Source organism: Opisthocomus hoazin, chromosome 1 (assembly GCF_030867145.1).
Source record: "Opisthocomus hoazin isolate bOpiHoa1 chromosome 1, bOpiHoa1.hap1, whole genome shotgun sequence".
Lineage (NCBI taxonomy): Eukaryota > Metazoa > Chordata > Aves > Opisthocomiformes > Opisthocomidae > Opisthocomus > Opisthocomus hoazin.
The window spans coordinates 64,656,558-64,678,747 of NC_134414.1; positions in this window are offsets into that span (position 1 = coordinate 64,656,558).

Sequence of the window (22,190 nt, forward strand, 5' to 3'; positions counted from 1 at the left end):
GAAGGGTTTCCAATTAGGATACAGAATTTGGAGCAAAGGGCTTTGTCTTGATTTCAGAAGAGATGTAATGGACCTCTTCTGACATCTGAGAAAGGCTTCCTAAGGATCATCCTCGAACTGCATTGCTCAGAACCCAGAGAAACAGCACCACAAACTATTAAGATGCGTGAGTTCAGCAGGCATGCATCCGACTTCTAGCTCTGTAGGCCTCACGATTTTCTCGACAGTTGTTCTGACTAATTGAAATTTGTGTGATTTTAAAGGTTTTAAAGTCTGAACCCCATTTTGTCATGTGCATTTCAAGCCTTCTGTGTTTTCAGATATTTTCTAAACTACCTGATCATCTCAAAACTTGTGCAAAGAGGCTGAAAGCCTGCTAGAGTGGAAATGGGATGGAGACATTCTGTCCCTGACTTTTCTAGCATATTTTTAAGTACATTGATTGTCGTAAATCCATCATACTGGTATTCCATTAGTGTGGAACTGGAATTATAGTGCTAGGCCTGCGTATGCTTCAGTTTGTGAATATGAAGTTTTTGTGGTGGTGGGTGTGTTAAACCAGCAGTCTAAAAGGCAGTAATTGGTGATAATGTTAGTTTTCCTATATTTCTCCAAACCAAAATAAAATTGAGCTTGCTGGAGGAAGCTGCATGGTGCAGCTTTCTCCTCAGTGGTTACTAGGAATGGCAATGGGTGGAGAATTATGTTTCTAAGGGGGAAGAGCTGAAAACTGACCCGAAGAAGAAACAGCAGGCCAAAACCCCTGCTTGAAGACCAGATCTTTGTCACTAGAATGACTCCATGCTTCTTGCTGTTGCCATATTTTATGCACGATTACAGGTATATCCCAGAAGCCTTTCTACGTCTCCTACCACTTCTACTCTGCTGAGCTCTAGGCTTCCTTCATTTGTGGAGGGTCTTACTCTCACTCTTTGCACATTTCATGGACTGTTTATGATTGAGCTGTTCCTTGAGCAGACACCATAATTGAAACAAATATGTGTTGATAATATTTTATCATCTTAGGCAGGTATAGATGATCCTTAAATATGAAAGAGAATAGGCAGGTATAAATAATTTTTAGATGCAAAAGAGAAGAAACTATGCTTTTCAATCGTTGCCTGCCATGTGAGACAAATCCACTTCTCCCTTTTGTCCCAAGTTGGTTTTCACTTACTGGAATGTGCAATCTAAACTTGCAATAAGAACAATTCAAATTTCATATTGTTTTTTATGTTCCCGAGTGCTGTGGTCTAGTATTTCGTTCTGCCATTAGTTTTCAGATTAAGGAAGAAGGTGTTTAGAAAAGGGGTTTCTCCAGTAGTAATATTAAAGATGTCTTTACAGGCAACATGAGGACTATTTAGAAGGACTGTTGGTAGAAAAGGGGAGGTAGCATAGCAGTTTGTTTCCCCCATTCTTGTTTACATTCTTGGTGTTAAGCTCCTGAGGTGAAGGAAATAAAATCAAGTCTTTTTGAACTAAGTATTGTTATTTTTGCCAGACAATGGGAATGGTTTCTCAGCATGGTAAAGGATTTGCTGGTAGCTCTTGAAAGGAAAGAAGATTATTTTTCAGCTGCCTGTAGATTTCCTGGCAACTGTCCCTAAGGAAACTCATGGGCTTCCGAGATATTCCTTGACTTGGTCTAAAAAGTCAAATAATCTCCCCAGGTGTTGCTCAATATGGAAAGAAACACAGAAAATTCTCATACTGGTGAGGAGAAAAATTCCTAGGAGTGTGTACATGCTATAAATTTTGGACTATTTATTTATTGCAAAAATAAAACCAAACCAAGAAAAAAAAATGCTTTCAAATAAAAATGTTGCAAAGTACTAGTACTTTGCCTGGGGCTGGAAATTATGGTCAGACAGAATATGGGAAATCACTCGAGTCCTTCACAGTTTTCAAATGAAGGTTGGTTGTTGTGTTTTCCCCCCTCCAGTTTTAAGACAGCTCTCCATCTGAGCAGTTTTCCAAGATGTGGGGCAGTAGGGCTATTTGGGAAATCTCAGAGCACTTTGTGGAAAGATGAAGTCTCTACTACCCTTGTCAGCATGGTCCCAGTGCTGCTGGATCCCCAACACCAGAGTCCTGTCATGAGCAGGGTGAAAGATGTCATCCTTGTTTACAGACAACTAAAAACAAGATGTTTGCACAGGGTTTCCTGGCAAGTTGCTTCCAGCTGTTTTTCCTGAATTCCTTTACAGTCTTTGTGCAAGCCTGCAGAACAAGAGGACACAAGCAAGCATTCCAAAATAAGTATTGATGGACAATTACAATATTGTCTGCTGCCAGACAAGAATGTAAACTTAGGAGAATGAATGCTAAAGAACCTCAGTGGGGCATGTGTTCCTTCTCACGTCTATCTATCCTCTTTCACACCAGTTCCATGAAGGCAGCCTGAGGGCCCCAGATGGTCTGCTGAGCTACTCACATCTGGCTCTTCTTAAGGGAATTACTCTTAATGAGCCGAGCACCTGGGAAATTAGAAGGGAATACCTGGAGCGATATCTTAATTTCTTCATCCATTGGTAAGGGAAATATGAGAGCCTGGAAGTGTGAGACTGCAGTCTGGGAGACTGGAGGAGCTAAGAAACTTTTGTGTTCTTCAGTGCCATGGCATGAATGGCCAAGTCACTTTGATCACATCAGGAGTCTGCTCTTGCAGATCCAGCAGCAGTGAGACCATGTTAGTGAGGGGTTCCTCTTCTATTAGGAACTGTCTTTCACATTCACAGCTCTGAGAAAATCTTGAAATATTTTAAATGCAGTGCAATTTCCCTGTGAAATACACCACAGGGAAGGACTTCATCAATTTTACAGAGTGGTCACAGCACAGGCAAATCACTGACAGAAGGAGAACGGATTTCATTTTTCCAAAATGTAGACTTTAGTAATTATTTCCACTGATGCAGAGGCTTTGAAAAAGCATGGTCTTGTAAGCACTGCAGCCAGACTGAGGCACTAGAGTCCATTTCAGTCATATGTAGAATGCAAACAACAACTTCAAATACGGTCAAATAAAAGTAGTATTAACCTCTTATCTACAAGGCTCTTCACTTTCATTCTCCTGAGGTTTGTCTGCTTATACTATGGGGTATTTTCAGCTCCCAGGGTGACCTGGGTTGGGGAAGTCATTAAAAATATGTGCCTCAGTCTTCCCATCGCAACAAATGGTGATGACAACGTTTATCTACTGCACTGTGGCTCTGTAAAGCTTAATCAGATAACATTTCCAAAACATTTTGAAAACGCTGTAAGATCTTCAGTTGCTGGACGTTACCAAATAAAGGCGTGGGTGATATCTCTGGCATGAGTGGTGCAGTGAAAGAAGATGTTCTACTTTTGACTGAGATATCAAAATGTCATGTTGCACCAGGCACATCTGTGAATGGTACCAGGTTCGTGTATGATGCCATATAGTTGTATAGCCTGTGTCTTGTACAGTAATTCCATCCTTAGTGTACTATGGATTACATACTTAGGGATTGATATTACTTTTGTGCTGATTTCATGCCACTGTAATTCCTTCAATTTCAGTTACACCTCATTTACAGCAAAAAGGATAGAGGCTGTACAAACTCTGTATGTGGTTTGCATTCAGCCTGGCAGGATTCATTTTTGTCTTTATGTGAATAAGTCTTTTCTATTTTCATTTATTCTGTTCAGAGTTAGCATGCATAGGTGTGTTCTGTTGTTACTTTCACTATGGTGGATGGCATTTGCTGTTGTTAGTGTTTGTTGCTGGCATATCTGGCAAAATGCAAATGCAAAAGCCAGGCTCTGGAAGGATGAAATGACTTAATTGGTTTCTCTTCTAAAGCATGCTTTCACTTTTCCATACAATCACATTTTGCTTCTAAATTTATTCTGCTTGCACAGATACACACACATTTTTACTAGTCCCTTAGAGCTTTAACAACACTCACTAAACCCATCACTGTGCTTTGTGCTTTACATCAGCCAAGAAGGAGTGAAACTCCGGCAATCTTCACAAACTCCACACCACATTTATCCTTGCTCTTGCAGTCTGTGACTATTCTGGCAATGGCCCCAAAAGCCATCAAAAACCCTGTCTTGCTTGGATTATTAAAACTACCGAGGATCTCTGCAATTATAGCTTGGAGCTCTTCTGCAAAATCAGACATGTTAAAAGGGCTGAAATAACTACCATTTACGATAAACTGGGTGGGGAGGAAAATGATTAGAAAGTGCTAGTCCAATGGTGCATGCACTCAGCCATCTGCTACAGGGACAGCGAGCTTTGGAGGCGGGAAAGAAAGGCTACTTTTCACTTTTCTTCACATTCATGGCTTGCCATAGTGCCAGTGCACAATGTTCTGATCCTGTTCTGATCTTCTTGTGCCTTTTCTGAGCGAAATGTGTTTTTTCATGTGATGAGAATCGACTTTCTGGTTCTGGTATATTGCCTGAGTTAATTCATGATCTTCAACGATTTGAAGCTGTGAATGAGCAACTCCCCACTTACCTCTCGCAGGTGCAGAGCAGCATTTCCAACTCTGAGAAGACCAGCTCAGCTAATAGTAGAATTTGGGTCAACTTGCCGTTTCTTTAAGTGGCCCAGGATATACTCATCTTTTAATACTTTGTAAGTGGATTCAGTGCAGAATAGCTAAAACAAAGTGAAATGACCAGCAAAATGATGGGAGAGGTTTCCTAAAGATTGCCATTCTGGAAGTTCTCAGTTGCCTTACAACTAAGTAAAATAGCACTTGTAAAGTCCTCTTTGTTCTGGTATTGAACACCATCCTTGCTCAGTGCCCTAACCTTTGAAATGCTCAGTGTCTTCTGTTTGCAGCCCTGTAGTCTGCCTTTTCTGTAAGACCTGTAACCTTTTATGTAAGATGCTGTGGCAATATTTTCCTTTGTAGTTCTCACGCTGTTGTTGTTGTGCTGTTATTCTCACTATCTTACACCTGCAAAGCCCAATGTTATTGTTATGTCAGGTTTCTCATGTGAAGCAATTGCCACCTGTATGCAACTGGCTCTTTGTTACTCATGTTTTCTTCATACTTGTTTTGAAACTTTTAGTTTACAACCGAGGAAAAAACAACACTTGGTGAATAATGATGTAGATAATAATAATTTAAATAGCCAATAAGTATTACTCAATGATGCGCATGCACAAAGATTGACAACAGATGACTGGGCAGCACCTGCACCTGATCAAGATGTGCTCCAGTGGTGCTAATAGTGGGAACAGGCATGAGAGGTCCTGATGAAATGTATCCAGGATTATGGGAAAAGCCTGGCGAAAAATCGCCACCAACATTTTTGATGATAACTTTGAAGTTGGCATAGAAGAAGACCCAACAAAGAAGACTATGTGCATATAAGGCTGTCTCAAGATCCTTTTTGTAACCCACACCAAATACATGCAAAGGAGGGATTTAAACTCAGGGCAGTTTAGTTATTGATGTGAGCTGATGGACAGCATTAATCTTCAGAAATCCCTAATTCTTCATTACAGGAAGGAGGCTCAACCCAGTAACCAAGGTCACTGCAGTCAGCTTCAGCACCGCTGGTGCAAGAGGGGAACCACCTTGGTAAAAAAGGAAAAATTGGGTCCATGGTAGTGTTTAGTAGGATAAATATGACTGCTCTTACTGTTAGAGGAGAAGGAATAATTCAAGGGAGTAATTACAGCTAATAAACTCTGTAGTCCAACCTGATGGATTCAGAATGTTTTTCCCTCACCTCCTTAGAAGAAGACCACCTTTCAGGTAAATCTCTGGCATTGACAGATGTTTCAGCGTGGTTGATAAATTCAGTCAAGGAAGATGTATCATTTTTAATGGTAGTTTTCAAAGTGTCAGGTGTACAGCTGGATTCAGGACAAAAAGTGGACTAATCAGTAATCTGGTGGCAGGCCTGCACAGGTGTTACGGTCCAGGAAGATCTGAGCCTTAGAGATTCGTTGTTATTCCCAGAGTGAGATTAAGACACAAACAAGGTCAAATGCCGCAAATCAAATAGGTTTATTGATCACTTGTTCAAACAAAGGCACGAGAAAACAGCGACAGGAAAGAGAGGAAAAGATAGGAAAGAAACCAACCTAGGAAGCAGTCGGGATAGAGTCTCAAGAGATAGTCACCACCATGGATCCAGCAGCGTCTTGTTGGCCCGTAGCTCCTGTAAGCGTCGGTGGTGGGGGTCTCCATAGTTCCTGTGAGCGTTGGTGGTGGGGGTCTCTCCGTCATTTGATTGCATGGCCTTTTATAAGGTGTTCGGAGAGACGGTTCCCTAGGCAATGGCACTTACCCCATGTTCCCCCCGTCCCGTGCACGTGGTTTTTTCTCGGTCCTGGCTCCAGCAGGTCGGGGAGGGGGTCAGTGTCTAGACACATCCTTGTCTAGTTTGTATTTGGCTGGCCTGCCAGGGGGTCCTGCAGCAAGCTTTGCAAACAAGCTTTGAGGCAATTTTCTTAAGATACGGTCTCAGACAACAGGTAACCCAAGATGTACAGTAAAATAATGAAAGTTCCACTGTCATTTCAAATCAGGCACTCTGCCCTCCTGAATTTAGTGAGGAAGGAACTGTACTTTTTCATCAATGTTTGGTAGAGCACTAGGCAGAATGGAATTGCGAGGTTCGTGTTGAATAGATCTACCCAAAGGCTTACCAGTCTACTTCATGACAAAGGGCTGGATGGCTTTGACATAAAAAAGTATATACACCCCAAATGTCCACAGCTATTGAGACAAGAAGAGTAGGTGATTTTGGTGCTATGAGTCCTGGCATGGTACACTGCTTACACATGACTAATAGAATCAGTGTAGCTGCTGCTTCTATTTCCATGTTGACACGTTCATTATCTTTTCTGCTGATACCCAACATGGATAACTGGGTTATCAGTCCTGTTTGTCTAATAGTATTAAATAAAGTGCCTTGTAAATTCCTAAAGTATGGAATGTACCTGGAGTCCCTTTGTGGCTTCACTGAAATTTCAGTTTACTTCAGATCTGAACCCCCCTTGAACAACCACGGTATGGCTAAGCAAGCCGTTCATGGAAAGCCATTAATTTCTGCCATTTCTTTTCTGCTTCATAGCAGACATTGATGATCACCTGTCCCTTATTTAAGTCAAGAGAAAGGATGAATGTTGCTTTTGGAGTTGCTGTCCTTATGTTTTCTTCACTTTACATGTCTCTTCTTTCCACAGAATAAAAAGCAAGTAAGCAAGCAAGCAAGAAATCCAGAAACCAGCTGTGTATCTCTCAGGTTTTTGTTTTTCTCATCTAGTAAGCACAACTGAAAACAGCATTCACTACAAGTCTCAGTGAAGCAAGCCTATCTTCTTGGATTAGCCCAAGTCTAATCTACCATGCTGATAATATTTTGTCTTTTCATTTCAATGCTGCTACTGCAACACCATATGTCTTTTACATATTTCTGTTTATAAAATACTGACTTTTAGTTCACAGACTCTGTTGCAAGAAAAACAGGCAGATAAGACAGGAGAATACAAGTTCTGAAAGAATAAGTGGGAGACAGGCAACAAGAGAGATGTTGTTTCAAAGGACACAGATATGTTGGGCTTTTGTTTGCATTTGGAGAAGAAATAGAAGACTAGCCATTTCTAATCCTATGTCATAGGTTTTCTTTTGCATTCACCAGTGTTATTTAAGGTATGTATTTTTACTCAACCTGGGGCATTGTTATTGCAGATGACTCCACTCACCTTCATGAAAATACTTCCAGAGGATTTTCCCGTCTGAAAATTTTATAAACCAGCTGTCCTAAAAGCATCCCTTGTGAACTTCCTTACTCAACTTATTTTTTGGAGTCCACCTCAAACTATCATCTATGAACTGTCTTCCTCTGAGGCTTGTAAAAATAGGATTGTCCATTACATTAACTTTTAATTACCTCACAAAACTAGATGCTTTGAATCTGTCCTCTGGGCCGTACACAACATCTGGGAGACTCACCAAGTAATGTGTCTGAATGACCAGGAAGATTAATACTGGAACATAAAAAGCACCCATAGGCACTTTGCATTCATTATTATGGAATACTCTAAAGAGAACTTGTGAGAAATATAACATGAAAATAATCTGTAATCTTGCTGTCTTTGCAATAAATACACTTTGTTATTCTTCCAAGCTACAGCAAATGATACGTTATTGTCACTCAAACTGACAGTTAGCAGAGGGAGGCTGTCACCAGTAATCACAATTGCCACTGGCCAGGTGGCAATGTTACAGCCATTACTCTCCACTGCTGTAACTGTGTGAGGATGGATGGCATGAGGTGTTCTTGATCAAATTTCAGGCTGTAAGATAACCATGAGGACTGATTTTTTTTTTCTATAGGAAGGAAATAATTCACCCATTAGAAAGATTATTTTTTTCCTGAAGAAGACAATGCTATGAGTCCAAAAGGAAATTGTTTTTTTGCCAATCTTTAAAATTACTAGACTAAGTAAAGAGAGGCCAAGCAACAAAAGATGAAGAAGCTGTGGTAGAAAAAGAAGAAGAAAAAAGAGGACTACCCTGAACCATATATCTCTGCAGTCTCAGGCACACAGAGTTGTGTTTGCAATAGCAGCACATTCCCTTCCTCAGTTCTCCTGGCACATTGATGATTTTTAGCTAACAGTCTTAAATTCCTCTATCTTTTAAGGTAAGTAGAAGCCCGGAAGAGAAAACCTGACAGATCTTAAAAAAAGTCAGACAAAGTGATGGTTCCCGCTTGATTTTTTCTTCAAAATCTTGTCTAAATTCAGTAATAATGTAAAAAAAAGGAAGTCTGAACAAGTATCAGCCTGTACACAATCTGCAACAACTCTGGGCTCAGGCCTTCTGCCAGTGTCTCTAATGAATTCCTGTTTTCCATCTGCTAGGTGGCAAAGGATGAGGAGAAGATTTTATGCAACCTCTGTTACTTGGGTCTATAAATGCAGGCAGATATTCTTTCAAAGTTTCTCTGAGGGTCACTTTGTCTTAAAGTTTTTCTGTTACTAGAAGCAAACATCAAAAACCCAAGAAAGGTTTTTCTGCAGTGATTTCACATTTCCAGCTTATGTGGCAATGATGGACCTTCCATCCCAAACCCTCTTGAGACACCTCTCATGAGCTCACTCATGCTCTCTCACTTTCCTCGTAGCTCTGAGGTTCCCTTCCAGTTTGATTTACAGTGGACATACGTAATCCACAGATAACCCCCCAGGCACGTACCAAAAGCCTTTGGTTATGAAACAAGGCAGTGCTGTGACCGAAGCCTGCCTGCATGTTCTTACAGTGACAGGTCGGAGAGAGGAACATCCTCAAAGCTGTGACTTAGTTTACAGCTTTTAAACTTGTCGAAGCAAGGTCTTTTTTTCGTCACTTCAAGGATGACTGCAAGAATTTGGAGGCTGACATTTTTTTTGGCTCTGCCCTGTCCTGCTGAGGAACCAAGGCCGAGAGGAGTTACATGGAAGTGTGCAGGGGCTGGACTTTCAGCTATTTACTTCTTGCCTTTTTTGCCCCACGAAATGAGCCTTGAGCCAGAATAACTGCAAAGTTAGCAGGATTACCTTAATCTCCTGTGCACGTACCCTCTCTTGTCCTCTGTTCTCACCTTAGCGCACTGTCTTGCACATAAACTGGTCTCTGGCATGATCTCCATAGCATGATAAACTATGGTTCTCCTGCCTGCTCTGCCTGAAGATGTAAAGTCTTGCTTAAGACCAGCAAAACCATTCATAATTTTATTTTGGGAATACAACCACTTAGCTACCACAGGAGAGGGAATGTCTCAGGAGGTCTGAGAGCATCTCCACTGGGTGCTTTGCAGCTAGTAAACACACAGCTTCTGTAGCTGCCTGCCTGGCAGTACCTTTCTGTGTAACCTGAAGGTGGAAAATGATATCTATGAACTCAGTCACCCAGAAGAGAATAAAACTAATTCAGTTTATGTTTCTCCTGTAGATTCATTCTGCTTCCTTGTTTATGCCCGAACAAAGTGAAGGTCAGCGTCTGAGTGGGATCGATTCGCAGCTCTGTGAAAGATTCCTGTGCCAAATAACAAACAACGCAGCTTCGGGAGTGAGAAAAGCTAAAGGGTTTGCTCTTCAAGGCAACATGTGTGTCCACTGCGATGCTTAACAATTTCAATAGAAGCTGAGGGAGCTGAGGACTTTGCAGAATGAGATCATGACACAAACATGAATGGGTGGACATGAGGTTGTTTATTATTCCAGGTATTTATGTGCTGTAATCACTGGGCTTCTGATTATTCCTGATCTCTTCTGACAATGTATGTTATAAGAGGTGTTTCAGATTATGGTCCAACAGGGGCACTAATTCATATCTGAAATGCCTGTACGTGAAAACCTGAAATAAGGCATTTTCAGAAGCACCTCCTCCCGGTTCTCTGCTACTTTCTAAGACTGAAAATGTGAAAATGTTATGAATGTGGGGTTTTGGTTTTTTTTTTGGTCCATCAGCATCTAAAAAATGGAATGCTGTGCGAAACAAATGAAAACGAACAAAAGATCAACAAAATTTAGTTAGGCCCTAAAAAGGCTATGTTTAGATGTGGGCAACCAGTTTGTTGATACCAGGTTTTGACCAACATGACAAAGTTGTTTTCTGGTTTTCGGATAGTTTACTTTTGTACAAACAGATCAGAAGTCCTCCTCGCAGCCCTGGGGAGGAACTGCTAATTGACTCCATTTGTTGGAAGAGCAGGATGACTGCAGCCTCCTTACAAACGTGTGTCACTGCCCAGCTCTCTTTAGTAGGCTGCAGCTTTTTGAAGAAGACTGGAGGTGAGGAGAAACAGTGGATTTGCTCCAAAGCTTTGCCTCTGCCTGAAGTGACATCTTGTTTCAGCAATGTTACTTGAGAGATTGTCATCCCCAGAAGGTGGAGAGCTCCTTGCCACCACCCTCCAACCAGGTGGAGGGTCCTTGGATCCTCCTTGGATCTGCCTGCTTCACTCCTTGCTTAGTCGGCCCCTAATTCCTCCTAGACATACGAAGCCAGACACCTTAAGGAAATTAACTGCTGGGTCTTTGCCAGCCGTTCTCATATTTTCACAGGGAGCAGACTGGCTCAGTTGGCTACCTGATCAGCGTGTCGTCCTCCGTCAAAGAGTAACGACAAACAACCGATCGGGAGCAGGGGAGGGTGAGTGCTTCACTCGGCACAACTCGGACCTGCTGAGGATGTGTCCAGAGGCAAATGCAGATTCCTCTGGTGGTACAGGGAAAATATTTCTAGTGTTTGAGGATGAAGATTCATATTCCCGGAGGAATAAAAGAAACCCACAAAAATTATTTGGAAATAATGTCGAAGGAAGTACCAGAAATAAGGAACTCTTGTCTGCTCCAGAATTTTACAGTGTCCTTCATATTGCTGCTCAGCTCCTGCAGGACTGAAGTCAGCATTCCTGAAGCTGCTGGGGCATGAACTGTGGCCGTCTCTCTTAGGCCAGCCACAGCGACAGGGATCCAGCTTACAGCTGTGGATAGTGGGGTGCATTTTTCAGAGGTCTGAAACAAATTGGAAAAAACCCTGTTATTGGCATTAATGCACTGAAAAGATAAGGAAGGTAACACAGCAGTATAGCCAGAGTTTCAGTTTGGAAGCTCTGGGGCTGGGTTAATAACTTCTCCCAGCGAGTTTCCAAATCTTTCTTATCACAGTTTATAAAGTAAGTTGAACCATATGACACATGCAAAAGGAATACAAAGGACCTGTAGAATGACTTTGAGTGGTGAGAACAAACTTACAAGCCCTGGCAAAGGGTAGCAAACATCTGCAAGAATAACTATAAGAAGGCAAAGCCAGACCACCAAGTCTGTACATCAAGAGGCAGCAAGAGGCAAGCCTATGTCAGGGGAAAAATTTCAGGTATACCAGGAGTAAATCCAGAGCATACAGAGAGAACAATGAGATCATAAACATGCCAAGTAAAGCCAGTACTCAACAGAGAATTACAATGGTAGAAGGAAAAAGTTGAGATTTTCACAATCAGGGGAGAGTCCATTGTACAAGTGTGATAGAGAGAAATGCTCGATTGTTCTGAAAATAGAGGCAACATTGCCTAGCTTTAGGCAGCAGTTTGCTGGGTTTCAGGATCTCATTCATGGTACTTGTAAATGAAGCTCTTCTCCTGCTTAATGGTGTTGCATTGTGTGTGTACCCATGGACAGCATAAGGAAATTCCAGATACCTGCATGAATGCTGTGGATACTCAGCACCTCTGGAAAAACAGGAGGACAGGAAAAGCCAAGCCAGGTGAGACCTGCAATCCATCTAACTCACTGTGGTACCTTTCTCTCTTGTCAGCACTGGATGCTTCAAAAGGAGACTTGAGACTCAGATGAGCTGACAGACAGAGGGTACACACAATACTGTTGTGAAGGATGCCATCATTGCCCTTCCCTTGCCATCAGCAAGAGATTCCAAAATAGTTCCATGAAATATGGTGTAACTTGTGACATTCACCTTTTAAATGCTTGCATGAATCTGTTGGTGTCTCCCAAGAGGAACGATAATCCCCAGTGATCTTTAAGGTGAATTGCAATACTGGCTGAGCAATGTAGATAAGAAGTACACCAACATTTTGCTGTTTACCAGTTAATGTCTGCATTTAGGACAGCAGTCACAAGGATGGGGCTGAAGATAGACGTCTGAACAGGTCACAGGTGCTGCTCTTGCCTGGGGAACTCCAGAAATATAAGTTGATGTCTCTGGCCCTGGGCCTGCAGACACCAAGCTTGGGATGGTGAAAGTTGCCCAGCACAGGGCTGAATTCTGGTAGAGACCCAGCTTTGATTTTCTTTTTATTTGCACTGGGGCTACTGAAAGCATTGTCATTTAGCAGTAGAGGATTGAGGAGACCCTTGGGATGAGTGGAAGAATCCGAGTGATCTGAGGCATGGTTAAGTGTCAATGTAAGTATTTTGCCCTCTCTTTCCCTTGCCTGCCTTTGGTAGCTGTCGTTTTAAAGAACATAGAAACCAAAAGAAGATGATAATGAGAAAGCAAAACTAGGATGCTTAACTCTGAAGGACTGCGCTGCCATCCTCTGAGCGAGATGAATGGCAGCCAGCTACAGATTAAGCATCTGAAAACCTATCCTGTAAACTCAAAAAGCTAAATCTAAGAACTTGGAGCTTAATAATTTACAAAGAGAACTCGTGAATAATTTAAAGGTTGCAAGAGAGCCATTCCCTGGCCTGAAATTAGTTAGTCTGGTTGCCTTCTTGTACTTGTCAGGCTGGCAGCTCTTCCAGGGAGGAGGGCTGGCTGTTGTCTGTGCTTGTTCAGTAAGCAGTGGAGCACAAATGCTAGGAGGAAATAATAACAATAAATCAATGGGGCCAGCAGCTAACAAATAGTAACTGCAAAATACAAAGAGGGGTACTTCTAGAGGATTCAGGGAAGTGCAAGCCTATTTGAAGGGAACGATCAAGGCAAGATAAGATTTCTTGACTTGTTACATGACCAAAGATGGGCCAGTTTTCAGAAAGCACAGATGTCATATCACTCCCAACAAGATGATTTCCCTGATGATACCAAGCCCTCTTCCAAGGCATGGGGCTCTACATACCCTCAGTGCCACAACCACATGGATTCCTTAAAGTAAGAAGTTGGAGGTGCTGTCATCCTTTCTGTCCACCTGGCTCTTGAGGCAAATGGTTGTGATGGACACTGCTTGTGGCATGATGGTGCTTCAACAGAAGTAGGTACTGGATAGCAAAAGAGCCAGCCTGAAAAGTTTCAGTCTGGCAAAGTTTTAAGCAACCAAATAGCCAGGAAAAAAAATTATCAGGAAGCCTTAACACAAGGCTTTGCTGCCAGCATTGCCTGTAATCCCATTTCTCTTTCCTTAGAATAACAGAGGTCATTTTTCTCAAAAACAAGCATGCCTTTTTTCTTACAGTTACAGGAGGAGAGCAGCCACCAGATCCAGCCCTCTTCCTTGCTTTCCCCTGGATCCCTACAGTTAGAGCATCACAAAATATAAGTTTTCACCTTTCTTGAGAGGTATATCTACTTCTAAGTCAGCAGTGAAAAGATATCCCAGCATGAGAAGAGCAAGCATTCTTTTGTATAAAATGTCATCTTTTAAATCAAAAGTAAAACCAAAGTTTGAACAGTTGTGTTTGGTAAAGAAGTGCAAGTATGCTGTTTGGAGGTATGCTTGGTGTGACCTGATTTCACCAGTTACACTTTGACTCAGTTTCACACGTTTGTGCAAGGCTGCCAAATCTTTGTGCATGAGCCCGTCCATTGCTTGTTTTCCTTGTTAATTATTTCTGGACACCTTTCACAGTTTCAGTTGCTTTAACAGAATCAGAGAGTCATTTAGGTTGGAAAACACCTTTTAAGATCATGGAGTCCAACTGCTTTGCAAAAGGATAGGCATCCCAAAGGTCATCATTGCATTTCTTTGAACTTTGTGAGGGTGGGTGCTGGTAAGAGCAGTCCTGTTGAGGCCCTGACAGTGTGACATTGTCCTTTACTGACACCATAAAAATTCAACAGGAGAGCTGAAGTATAAATGTCCCGATTCTGACAAGTTTCACTGGTGCTTGCAGCTTCTTAGGGACCGAAGTCAGTCAGCTACAATATTCAAGTCTGACAGTAATTAGACTTTATTAGCATCTCACAGAACCACTTGTTCCTTCCTAACGTCTCCTGAAATTGGAACCTGGAATATTTTCCAGCTGCTGTCCTGAATATTTATGTGCTGCTGCTCCCCATGTGTGCATTCAAATAATCTCTGTAAAAAATGGCTGCCCTAATATGTAGAGAAAAAGCCATCTTTATCACATATCTAAAAATATAGCATGTTTTTAGTATTGTTTGTTATGTAAATGTCACACAATGTCAATATTATTATGGGACAGACGAATAATATGTGTAGGACTTGTTCATCAGCTGTTGGCAGATAAAAACTGGAGTGGGTGGACATGAAAAAGCACCTTCAGATGTTGCCTGCTTGATAAATATTTGGATTGTAATTGCACCTCCAGAAATCAGCTCTAAAAATAGAGCGAGACAAAAGAAAAGGAGATGAGAATAAGAATTTATAATAGTGTTTTGTACAATGTCTCCTTCATTAGCATCCATCTGGACAGAACTGATTAAGTCTCTTAGAACATGTCACCAGGCAGGAGAGACAAAGATGAAAGGCTATTCAACAGCAGACAACCAAGAAGTTGTACCATCGGCTGAATGAATGCCTAAACCCTGACAACTAGCAGGCTGCACTACGTTTTCCCTACTTTCCTTCTAACTGGTGCTGTGACATATGCGATTCAAAAAATGTGCTGTTTTCAACCAGCACTTCTCTGAGATTCCGCTTGCCGTGTAATGAACACACTCAGGGGGCAATGCACAACCTCGTCAAAGGCTCGATCCAGACAGAAGGGCCAAAGTTGACAGAGGCACTTCTAAAAGACCAGGGGGAAATGCATTCTCTACAGACAATTAATTAGAAAAAGTTGATGTAGTATTCAGGCTGCTGTACTGAGCTGAAAAACAAAACAGCAGAGGATAGATTTTCAGGCAACAGGCAATTCATTATCTAACACATTTATGTAGAAAAGATTTACTGTCCATAATAATCTTTTTGGATTAATGGTTTTAATTAGCAGAAAAATAGCAGATTCAAACTGTTGAATCATTCTACAAAGATATCCCACACTCTTTGTTAAAGCAGGTGTTATTAGATTTGAAAAGAAGTCAGGCATGGAAGTATTTTTTTTTTTTCGCTTTGCAAGATCTTTCCCTAAAATATCAAATTAGAAAACAAGCTATTATAAACAAAACCTCTGGCAGATTATGCATTCCGAGCTGTACATGCTTTGTCTGAAATCAGATAGAAAATTTGTCAGGAAAGCATCAGGAGAGTCACTGTAAAACTATCTAAATCAGAGGAGGTTTCTGCAATTTTAGCTTTACTTTCTGAAAAGCAAGGTCTATGTAAACTCTCTGTGGCTGAACCAAACCCAGTGTGAAGCCTATAAGTCTTAAGGATAGTGGAGTTCCTGAGTTTTCTCTAAAGGAAAGCTTTAACATAAATTCCTCATCTTACTGGATACCCGAGGCACCGCCCAGGAGATGTGTCTGTTAAGACCCCTGAGAGAGAGGAAAGCTTTGTTTAGAGCTTACACTTTCTTGGAGGCTACAAAACGCACACGAAGGGAAACTCTGCCTATGAGGAGGCATCCGTCTGTGCCCTGTGGAGAGTATCTGCAAAGCTACACAGGAAAAAGTCATTCTGAAGATCCGTGGTGAGGCTACTGAGTGCTCGGGGATCACTGAGCAAGAGGAGGATGGCGCAGGAGCCCATTCCTATTTTGCTTTTGGGATGGAGAGCACGTTTCTGAGAATGGCTGATTTCCAGGACTTCTGCTGCTGGTATATCAAGCTGAGCCAGGAGGTTTTGGAGTCCCTTTCTGCCTTGCCAGCAACTGCTGTGAAGGGTTTTATTAGTCTGGGCAGTGTAGCAGAGTTTGGCTGCAAGTAGCTGATCCTGTTTTGGGAACTCCAGCAGTTCCTCTGGCTGACCCTAGGCATCTCCCCTACCCCATTCCCTTCCTTAGCAGGCTTGACAGCTTTCCCCGTCGGAGTCAGGCTGGGTCGCTCCCAGCTCTTCTCACGCAGGCTATGGATTGTGCTAAAACTCACATTTTTCTGAACATATGTATCTTGATTTCCCATCGAAACAAGCCTGGGATGATCCCTTCTTCAGCCCGTGTGTCTCTCTCCCTACTCTTAATAACTCTTGAACTCAGGAGCTGTTTCCAGCCAGTTTTGACAGAAAGACAGAGGTCTCAAAAGCAATAATGTTTTTACCAGTTTTATAAAATCAAGCTATTGGATAGATGAGAAATGGGAGTATGAACACTTGCAAATTCACCCCTGGCTTATGTCTGATCCCTCTGGCTTACTGGCATCACTGAGCATGCCAGCTCAAGGATCACTGCCAAGATATTCTGTGGGAAGACATTGCATGTGTTTGTGGTGTTAATGGAAAGTTGTGTAATTTGGCGAACAAAAACAATATCAGAGAACACAAATGGCAATCAATGGAGGCTTTGTCACATCTGATGCTCATGGAATTATTTATTCTGCATGAGTGAAAGACCAGTTTACAGCCAACATTAGAAAATGTATAACTATTCAGCAGTTCATCTCAGTCTGAGAAGCTGTTAGTCAGGTTGTGGGCCAAGGGAAAGGTTTCTTAGCAGAAGTACTGCACCAGTAACATGATCTGCTCAGTGCTGCGATGCTAGACAGGCCAAAATTACAGTGAGGTGTAAAATAAGGGGCCTCTGTGTTGCTAACTGTAGGTTTAACAACAAGGGGGAACAACTGGTATATCCTGAACTGGGAAGTGTCACTGTTGCATTGCTCCTACATCTGCTGTATTGTAATCGTAAGGATTGATGCTCTAATGATGTATTTTACAGATGGGTTGTTTATGACACCATACATCAGGGGAATGAAACCCTTTAGATGATCTCACTGTAAATATCTCCCAAGCAGGGGCATTCTGCTGATATTTATTAGAAGATTTGATTGTGCTCAGGATGGGGACTGGCCATTTCTGTGAGCAATGAGTGCTCTGAAGCCATCTTTTTCTACATATAGACCCAAAATTGCTTAGAGGGTGTTCTGTAAAGAATCAGCCGCTCTATTATCCCCACAGTGAGGCATGTAGGCAAAACTGTATTACTATGCAGTGAGCTATTTAGAATTACGATTCGAAAGAAAGGTCCCTTAGCTTCCCTAAATGAGCTCCAAACCTGTTTAAATGGTGGTTACTAGCTTGCAAGTTGTTTTTTGCCTACAGTTCTTATTGAAAATCATGTCTGCTATGAAATAGAGGTATCCTTATGGCTTTCCCCTCTTTCCCTACAAATCTCCAAAGCTGTGAAACTGAGAAAGTTGGAAAGGAAATGCTTTATAGCATCGTGAATTTGCTGACATAAATACTTACTAATCAGAGTGATAAATTTCTGTCTGATCCAAGCAGCAAAGTAAAATAAAAAGGACATATTTGTGCCAGCGTATATCAAAACCCCTTGAGCTGTGCTCAGCTGTCAGACTTCATAAATACCGGATCTGTCATCACAATTCAGTTGCAACACCACAGACAAGACAGTAAGAAAGTATTTATTTGGTGTGATTGTGATATAAACTTCATGTCTGATTCTTCTCTCCCTCATAAAGTGGAATATTAGATTAAATGTTACCATGTGTGCGCTGTAATCAGCCTTCTTTTCATTGACTTCTTTTTGATCTATGAGAGAACAATTTTGCTTATGTTACTTCAGCCAAGAAAAAGCTGATTATATTAATTTCTGAAAATGTGATATTATTAAAATTGAGATAAATGACTCTGAATAAAATACAGAACTTGGAAAAAAAGATTATTTCTATTATTAGCAACAAGGCACATTCTCTCTGCTGTAATTGTGGGGAGACTTGAAATAACCTGGCCTCTCACCACCATCATGGAAGGCAAAGAGAAGGTGAAAAGTACCAAATAACTGCACTTGAGACAGATGTACTGCATCTCTACTGGCACTACAACCCGTATGTCAGCTACTTGACTTAAGGTAGTTTGGGATCCTCAGAGAGCAGAGAGACAGATAGTTAAAAGGCATTTCTCCCCAGTCACCTCTTTTTATCTCTTCTCTTGTGTCTGTTTTTATCTCATCCGTCCTTTGGCAGTAGGGCGGCATACTAATGAGCAAATACCTGGTGCGGCTGGGAGCGTCACTGGGGAATAATTAAAGCTGGTGCCAAACGCCCATCCTGCAGTTATCAGACAGCGTGTGGTTGTGTGTGAGTGCATAGGAACTCATACACATGTGAGGATCAAGAACAGTGACTAAAGACACTTTTATTTCCCATGCTCTGTAACGAGACAGTAAACATCTGATGTATTCATGTTGCTCCAGTTCAGCCTTTTATCCCTTCCAAAGCATTGCTACTATGCTATGGTTCTTCTAACTCCTTCTTTACTTGGGCTTATACTGAATATAATTTCATGTTTGCAATGGGGCTGCATATTAATTGAACTTTTTTTGTTCTGCTCTCTTTCTCTAAGTTTTTTGAATGCATTCTTCTGAAGAAAGGCAGTGTCATTATACTGAAGCACACAGTCATAGATATTTAAATCAGCTTCTAGATGAATGCAAGCAAATGTCAAGGTGACAGCTTGCTGTTGCTTACAGTTTCGTCTTCAAATGTTAAACCATACATTTAATCTATTTATTATGTGTTCCTGTGACAGCTTTTAATTTACTACTAGCAATGCAAATGGTGCTTTCTCAAACACGTAAGCAATACGTGTCCTGTTGAACAGCTAACTGTTAGCAAATAGTTGTATATGTGTAATAAGTAGATGCTAGAGACCAAAAGACAAGGCCAATGTTTGTTCGGGGGAAAAACATGCTGTGGATGTTTCATTGAATGTGAAAATTGTAGAGAGCAAAGGGGATTTACACTGCGGTTCTCCTGTAAGTAGGCATGTCCCCTCTAAGGCTATGGTGTATATTCTACATTTCCAAGCTACTTTACAAGGTTGCTTCGCTGTCACCAAGACATTTTCTTAAAAAACATCTCACAAAATAAAATATGAATAGTATAAATACTTGGTTTCCTTATTTACCAAGAGCAATATTTGGCTTTATGTATTTTAAGTGCAGTTGGCTAGAAAATTGTCCTGATCTAATTTTCTAGAAGTGAATTAATACCTCCAAGCAGAAACATTTAAAAATACCCTTATTTTCAGCAAAATTTATTTTTGATTTCCTAAAAGTATTTTGAAAATGGTTACGTGAAAATATGTACTTGCAAGTGCCTTTTTACTGTTTTGCATAGCAGCATTTCTGATCGTACTCTGTACAAAAATATCATTAGTGGAAACAAAGTCCATATACTATGATGCATTTGCACCACGAAGAGTATCCAGTGGCAACATGCACAACCTGGACAATGTCACAGCTAAAACAGCATATTTTTCCTATAAAGATCCCATTTACATGAAGGAAAATTACATGTGGCCCAGTACAGTATAATTATTTTATGTTATATAAATAAAAATTTATTCAAATTGATTTAAGGGCAAGTATGTGTGACAGCCTCCCACAATTTAATTTCTAAAAATGACAAAGTACTGAGTTACCATAGTCTTACTGGCTATAATCTGGTGCTTACTAAATATATTTCAAAAGGGATGAAACAACAAAAAGATTCTTCTCTTTTGCTGAAGGATGATTAAAATATGCACCACACAGGGCACATCATCTCCTCCACGATCAGCGCAAAATTTTAATTAGCAACTCAATGTCAGTGGCCCCAGCCACAGCGCACCCTGAATTGGTCAGTGGCATGCTGGGCATTAGGAGCTGGTCAGAGCAGTCAAGTCAACCATCAGCACAGGTTTTGATGCATTTCAAAGTGACGCTGCTGACTGGGTGTAGAAAAGAGGAAAGACAAACTGAACAGAGCGGTAATTGTCAGAAAATGCAGGTGCACTGGCAGGGGGGAAGGAAAAGAAGGGGGCATGGGATTTTCAACATGTAGCATACATGGCAGAGCAGGGCTACGCTCCTTGGCTCTCCCGCCTTCCCTACCAGGGTTCTAATGGAGGAAGTGTCTTTATGAGGATAAAAGAAAATCAATACGTCAGAATTAAACCGAAGCAATTGCGCTTTCTTTCCTGTGTGAGTAAAATGGCCGACATCATTTCTTACAGTCAAAGCAGAGTTTATATGCATGCATTAAGAAGAAATATTTGAAGCAGGTTGCAAGAGGGTGGAAAGCACCTCCCTTTTGCTCTTTTGGATGAAAGCTGTGTGGAGGCAGAGCACGTGTGCAAAACTGCCTCAGGAAGGGAGAGCTAGCAAGCGATGCCGATCTGGTGGCTTGGAGGAATTAATCACAGACAGAAGGACACAGGTGTCAGTAGCTGTGGCAGGGTTTGCTGGCATGTCCGGCAGTGCTGATGCTGCAGTGCTGCTCCCCAGACCATGGCCAGCAGATGTCTGATCTGCCTGCCCTGCACCCTGCCTGCTGGCTCCTGTGCAAACCTGCCAGTACCACCTCCTGCCCATGCCCCGGCTCCCCAGCCGGCTGTGGGACCACCACTCGGCTGTGGGACCACTGCTCGGCTGTGGGACCACTGCTCGGCCACAGGGCAATCCAGAGCACTGGCACCCTGGGATTTCACTTTATAAACTTGTGTGCCTCTGAGCTGGCATTGCAATGCTTGTGCAAAAGGCTGCAGGTAGAGAAACTTGAAGCACAATAGAAGACAGAGAAATGGAAGAATGAGGATGAGGATGAGGACGAGGGTGTTGTCCGAAAAGTGGATTCTATACCTGGTATGCAATAAGTCAATCTTCACACACTCAGGAGAGATTTTGTTTTATTCAGGCCTTGGTGCTCGGTGGATTTTCCACAAATCAAGCACACCCAATGCCGGCTTCTTCGTTACATTTATATATTAAATTCATGCATATTCTATCTATCTAATACATATTCATCCTAATCTACATGTGTTGTGCAACTATGGGGCACCAGTCTTCTTGGCTCCTTTTCAGATCTCTCTGCGCATGTCTTCCTCCTTTGTGGGGGTCTCTAGTTGTCCTCAGTGGTCTTCCTGGATGAAGCACCTCAACTCCTTTTATTCATATATGGTTACATGTCACTTAAGGACAACGTAAGGCTAATTTCTTTTGCCAATTTTCCTTTATTTCTTCAAGAAGGAGAACTTGTCTTTGACTAAACGGATAGTGTTGATGACCAGATACTCTGTCTCTAAACTTAGGTTAAATGTTAACACAATTCTGGTCATGCACTACTTGATCAAAGGGATGCTGTTAAACAGAAACCATACCCCTTCTTTCCAAGGGAAGAACTTGTTCTATTACAAGGGTAAGGAGGAGAGAGTTTTCCTGGGAAAGCTGACCCAGTGGACAAGCTGACCCTCAGGAGAGGGCTCACAGCTGACCATCCAGAATGGAGGAAGGGTCTTGTCTCTGGCCAGTCAGCCAGGACCACCTGATCTGGCATCCCTGTACTCAGGCTCTCTGGGCTGATTTCCTTTTGTTACCTCATGACTGTCCTCAAGGCGACACACCTGTGTATTTGCAGGAGCTTCATCTCCTCTGACCTGAGCTTGGACTGAGCTCCTGACCA